Raw genomic sequence first — 6,647 nt, 5'->3', positions numbered from 1 at the left:
ATAAAGAGAGAAAGACAGAAAAGGAAGGGCCCATAAGCCTGCAAGAGGCAGTCAGAAGGGGAGGCCAACCAGGGGGCTGAGGGAGCCCAATAGATTTGCCTGAAACACCAATAAATTTAAAAACAAACCCAGAAAGCTAAAGACAGCCCCTGGAAAGTGCTGGGAAAATGGACCATCGATTTTAGAGTTGATCTGCATTTTGTATTTTAATAATGCTCTCTCTGTCTTTCCTTTTCTCTCTTTCCCTCTCTCCCTCTCTCGCTCGCTCTCTCTTTTGCAAAATATAAAAGCTGATCTGATAAATATTAATTTGAACCATCATAATGTATTTGAAAATTCCAGCTAAAATGTCACCACATGGAACATTAATGTAATATTTCAAGGCCCTGAGAGCAATACTCATATTGATTGCATTTATTTCACTCTAGGGAGGAGAGATAATTCTTCAATGTGGGACACATCTGGGAGCCAAGGAGGCAGGGGCTGAGGGGAGAAACGCGAAATTATATATGGTCATAAAAAATACAAAACAGAAGATCCTCCCCAAAACTCTCCCCTCTCCCGTGGCGCCCCACACCCTAACTTGGCTTTTTAATTTCTCAGCGTGGCGTGGGGCACGGAAGGCAGGAGCTCGTGTGCCTCTGGGGCCGGGGTTGCCAAGATTCAGCCTCCTCTCCCTGGGCCTCACCACGTGGGCCCTGTCTCCAGGCATTGGCTGCCTCCCAACATGGGGCATCGGGGCCCAGCTGGGGATGGACAGACAGATAGAGGGACTGGCCCAGCTGGGGGCCCCCCAGAGCTGTGGGGTGAAAGTCTGTGAATGCACCAGGGCTGTGGGGTCCTGTGGAGGGGGGGAGAGAAAGAGGAGAGGAGAGGAGGGCAAAGGAGGGAGACAGAGAGAAAGGCAAGAAAGAAGAGAAGAAAGATACCAAAACAGAGAAAGAGGAAAGAGGGAAGGAGGGAGACAGAGAGGTGTGAGTGAGAAAGCAGGGAGAGGGAGGAGAGGAAGGGAGGAAAGGAGGGGAAGAGTGAGTGGGGAGGGGAGGGGGCGAAGGGAGGCGGAGGGGGGCGCCGACCGACTGGAGTCCCAGTTCCTCTCACTGTCATTAAGGATATTGATGTGCTCAGGCGTCAACCAGTCTTTGCACAAGTGAAAGGAAATCCGATGCTGGTGATGACCCGGAGCCCACGCCCTCCATGCCCCCTGCCGGCCTGGAGCAGAGACCTGGGAGGCCCGGGGGGAGGGGTGTGGAGTGGCGAGACCCCCATACAGGGCTGAGGTGCCAAGGCTCCGTGACTCTAAGCTTCCCCAGCCCGCGGCCCGCGCCGGGGTAGGGAGGGCACCCCTGGCACCCGCTTCTTTCAACACCCATGCCCACGGCTCCAGGGCTGGCTGCCTGGCCTCCTGCCTCCCCCTGGCCTGGTACCTGCATCCCAGATGCAGGCTGAGCAGGGGTGACCCCCTGACTGAGCCCTCAGCCGGAACTGGAGCCTCACCTTCCTCCTTGCTTCTTGGAGTGTGTGTGGGGTTGACCCTTATAGCACCCCTAGAAGGCCAGGGGCGGGGCAAGGAGAGGCCCCGGAGGCCCAGGGACTGGCCAAGGTCAGGCGCGCATCCTTGCTGTTCTTCAGATCTCTGCACAAATGTCACCTTCTCACAGAAGCCCTCCCTGGCCACCTCGAGAGCCACTGACACACACTCCCTATCACGCCTGCGTGTTTTAAGCAGAGCACTTGTCAGTAACTGGGATTATCTTAATTTGCGTTTACGTGCTTTTTATCTCTCTTCCCCCGACTTGGAGATTAAGTTTTTAAGGATAGGGACCTTGCCTGCCCCGTTCACCTTTATATCCCCTACACCAGGCACAGAGCAGATGCTCCTAGGCGTTAATTGACTTGATGGAAGGATGGATGGACGGTCGGAGGGACGGACGCTAAAGGCTCTGCCCTTACGCTCACCAACCCCTCCCGGCCTGAGCCCCCTTTGAGCCGTGTGACCCAGCATCGCCCGCACCCCCCGGACCCCACGCAGCCCCAGCTCCCGCTGCCGTCCGCTGCCTGCCGCCAAGGCTGCGCACCCCCGCCTCCCCTGAGCCGTCACTCGCGGAGCTGCCACAATATTGTGAAGGCTACGCGCTCCCGCTCCTGCGCGAAGCCCGCAGCCTGCGCCGGGAAAGCGAGGGAGGCGGCGGGCGGGCGGCTCGGCGATGAATAATGCATGACCAAGGCGCCCCCTACCGGCGGCCGCGGGCTCCGCGGGGACACGGCCCCGCCGCGCCCCGGACCTCGCCGGGACCAGGTGGACGCGGCAGGTCTCACTTCCCCGCCCAGGGCATCCAGGGAGGGAACTTCCCTCCCTGTCCTCCCTCCGGGCTCCAGCCGCCTAATCCTCGTCCTCTCCAGGGCACCCTCCCTCCTTCCCTCCATGTCTGGGGAGCGCTTCCACCCATCCCAAGACTGAGGGCCTCTTCTGGGGGCGTTTGGGGCGGTCGGGGAGGCTGCACGAAGCCTGGGGCAGGCCTGCGTGGTCTCTTAGGGATCCGATCCCCGGGTGGAGGTGGGATGGGGAAGCCCACTCCCTCTCACCCCAGGGCTTCTGCACCCTTATTTGGGCTGGGCCGGGAGTGCAGCCTCAGGAAAGACCAGCTGGAAGGCAAGGGAGAGCAGAGAATGCGACTTAATCTGCTTATAAAAATGAGTGCAAATTATTTGGTGACATTTTGGTCTCTATAGCTCATGGTAAATATCTAAATATATAATTATCTGATTAAGTTAACGTTATCAAAAACTTAATGCCAACACTATCACAAGTGTTTCCAAGTTTCTGTAGAACATTTTTTTTTTTTTAAGTTAAAATACAGGAAAGCCCACTATGTACATGTGGGTGTCTGTCATTTTAGAATAAGCGTCCTGGAAGTGTCTTCCTGGGAACCTCTTTTTGGGGAGGAATGGACCTTCTTGGCTGCCCTCCAGCTGGAGATGCCAGGTGGCAGAAGGCACGGGTCAAGGGTGATAAGGCCTGGAGTGTCCCCCAATGGCTGTGACCTCTGGGGTTCCACCACCACGACTGCCTGTTCCCCAGGCCCACTGTGTCCTAACAGGCAGGTAATGAGAAGGGAGCCAGAGGTCTCTGCTGAGTTTGAGAGGCTCTTTTACTCCCAGTCATGCAGGCCCCTGGGGAGCAGGGCCTCACAGCCTCTCCTCCTTGAGAACAGACTCTGTTGACACCCCCTCACACCCAGTCATTCCTCCTGTCGCCTGACCCATTGCCCAGCCTTAATAAGCCAGAAAGGAGGGGCGACCATTCCAGAGGCCGGGACCTCGGGCCTCTGGGAAGTGTCTCCAGCCCATCTGTTGAGCACCTGCTGAAAGGCTGACACGTGTTAGGATCTCTAGTGCCAGCAGCGCCCTGGGAACTTGGACTCTGAGCCCCATGTTACAGATGAGAAAATCAAGGCCCAGAGAGGTACAGTCATGGGCCCAAGATCACACAGCTCAGATCTGAACCCAGGCTTACGCTCTTCAGTGCCTGAGGCAGGGATGAGCCAAGAGGCCTGGAGCTGGGAGAAGGAACTCCAGCCTCTTGCCAGACAGTCCTCTTGTTTCCTGGACCCCACCCCCAGGAGATCTGACTTGAATCCTGAGCTGGACCACAGCCCTCCTTGTGAAATCTTGGGGCAGCACTTGGCCTGGGTCACTACAAATGGGTTGCAAGCTTAAGTGCCCCAGGGATTGGCAGGTATAAGCACACACAGGAAATATATGGTCCTCCAATAGTTTCCCAAATAGTTTTGACTCTTAAGAAAATGACAGTTCAGGGCGATGAAACCTGACAACCTGTTAGCATCCTTCACCCTGAAGTCTTGCTCCTTCGAGGGAGGCCCGGGTTCCAGCCCGTCTCCCTTTGCTTTGCTCTGTTGCCTCAACCAGCAAGTCTGACGTCTCTGAGACTGTTTCTTCATCAGTAGACTGGGAATAAAAGCAGTGCCCATATCACAGGGGGCCGCATGGGCCAGGCGAGTGGAGGGATGTGCAGGGCTTTGTAAGGCAACCCAGGGTCCTCCCAGGATAATTCTTGTTAGTAAGTTGGGGTCCTCGTTTGGTGGCTCTTTTAGTTTGGGTCTCCCCAAAAGCAGACCAGGGATCTGGGTGTGTGCCATTTGAGAGGGATCTCCAAGGAGAACGGGGGCGGGGTGGGGTGGGGAGAAGATGAGGAAAACGTGTCAATGAGCAGTTGCCACTGTGAGTAGCCAGGGCTCCTGACTCCTGCAGAGACTAGAGCACAGCTCAGAACTGTCCCAAGGTGAGAGTGTTGGGGCGGAGGGGGCGGGCGGCCATTTATCCACCAACTCCCATCTGTCACTGGTTCATTGGTTGAGTGAGAGTCACAGGGGGCCAAGCTCTGGCTCCTATGGCCAGAGAGATGTCCTTGGGGTGCTCAAGTCGGAGTGATGGGGGCTGTTGGTAGAAGCTGCAGGTGCCCTCTGGGGCAGGCGGAAGGACAAGGCAGGGCCCAGTGCCCACCCAAGTTCCCTTCCTTTTGCCTGCTACACTTGTCAACATCAGTGCCCACTCTAGGCCACACCCAGGCTCAGGAGTCAGAGATGGGCCAGACTCAGCCCCAACCTTGTCAAGGGGGAGGAAGGAAGCTCACTTTTCCACAGAATGAGTGCTGAGAGAGAGGTAGGTCTCCTGGCCTTTTTAGGAGCCCAGAGACTGGGTATTCAACTTAGCCTGGGGCTGAGAAGGCTTCCTGGAGGAGGGGACATTTTTCTAGCAGAATCTTGAGCCAGAGACTCGATTCTCTGTCCTGGGGCCTAGAGGGATCTCACCCCCTACTGTCCAAACTTCCTTCCGGCCGTGGTAACTTAATATTGAATGGCTGGGCGGGGCTGGCAGCCCTGCTCCATCCATCATCCTGGACTCCAGGCCATCTGTCCTCCAAACCAGACTTTGTCCTAACCCTGGCACTGCTGTGGGGTGGGCAGCAGGCAGTGAGGAGAAAGGGTAGTTCTGGGCCTAGGACCTGAGGGACTGCCAGAGGTTAGCCAGCAAGAAGTTCCCAAAGCTTCCAGAATGACGGGAGAGCTTGCTTTAAATTTGGATACAGGTCTAATTCAGACCTTCCGACTGAGTATCCGGGCGAGGATTTGAGCTTCTGCATTTTTAAGCACGCACCCCAGGGTCTTCTTGGGTTGGGGACCCACCTCCTGCTCTGTGCTGAGCTAGTGGTCACCTCCCCCCCACCCCCGCTAGAGACTTCCTGCGAGCTGGGAGCTCCTGGGAGCATCCCTCCCGCCATAGACATCATCCCCATCACCTTAATCATCTCCCCGCGACCTGGATCTGTGTTGCTGAGGAGAGGGAGTGAGAAAGAGGAGACTGTCTCCCCAGGGATGTCCTCTCTACCTCTGCAAGCTCCACCCTGCAGAGACACCCCCCCACCTCTGTTCCCTGGAGAGCGCGGGGGAGCATGGGGGCTCCTCTGTGGCTGAATCAGTGACCTCCCATTCATTCATATGCATGGATCAAATTTTGGAAATGCAATTAATTACCTGTTGTTGTGTCTGCTTTAATTATTGTCGTGTCTTCTATATACTTCACACAATGTAATAAACAGTTGGGGAAACAAGATCTTCATTGTGGCCAGGGCTCGGGAGAAGCTGGGCTCTGTCCCCAGCCCTGGGAAGCACTTTCCACCTGTCATTCATGGTCACATCCATTCATTCTTTCATGCGTTTGTTCACTCATTCTCCAGTCAGTTTGTCATTGATTCATTCACTCAGTCCCTCATGCATTCGGATACTCATTTACTCATTCATTCATTCATTTATCCAGTGAATATGTATTAGCAAAGGCATGTGACAGCCTCCAAGAGAGGTGCCAGGAAGGTCATGGTAAATAAAACAAGAAGGTCCCTGCCTTTTATGAGCTGGCAATCTGGTGGGGGAGACAGACGATAAATACATGAGATGAATACAAATAGAGCCAGGATGACCAGGGAGGACTTCTTGGAGGAGGCAACATTTAAACTCACTCCCTGTTTCATTCATTTGTTTATTCATCCATTTGGGCAGAGCAGGCTCTATTCCTGGAAAGAGCAAGAGATAGAAGGCCCAGTTCTGAACAAAGACCTAGGGAGAGAGACAACTGGCGGCCGAATTATTACAACACAGTGGGAAACATGGTGGTAGAGGTAGGAACCAAGTGAGAGCGTGGAAGCTGGAGAAACAGCCAGGGAAGTTTTTTCCTTGAGAGGAGGCATGGAGCGGGTCTTCCAGGGCCCAGAGAAGGTGAGTAATCTGAGCCTCCAGGGGACAGGCTCAGGGGCCATGCACAGCTCCTCTGAAGGGAGGGACCAGCAAGTCCCGGTCACAAGTGCTGTGCACAGTGGTGGTGGCATGGAGAAAGAGGAGGAGTGGGTCTGGTGACTAAGACCTCCTGGTTCCCAGCCCCCGCAGGGCTTGGAGTCAGAGGGGACTGGATAAGGCTGGGTCTTGGTGAAGGAACAGAAGTTTATCAGCCAGAGAAGGACACTCCAAGTGTACCCCGCACGTGCAGAGGCCTAGGGGCAGGAGGGAGCTGGTATGGAGTGGGGAAGCCTGACTTCATGGCAGAAGATGGAGCCTTAGGCCCAGGAGGTGGGA

The sequence above is a fragment of the Orcinus orca genome, chromosome 1 (genome assembly GCF_937001465.1).
Source record: "Orcinus orca chromosome 1, mOrcOrc1.1, whole genome shotgun sequence".
NCBI lineage: Eukaryota > Metazoa > Chordata > Mammalia > Artiodactyla > Delphinidae > Orcinus > Orcinus orca.
This window is presented reverse-complemented; position numbering follows the sequence as displayed.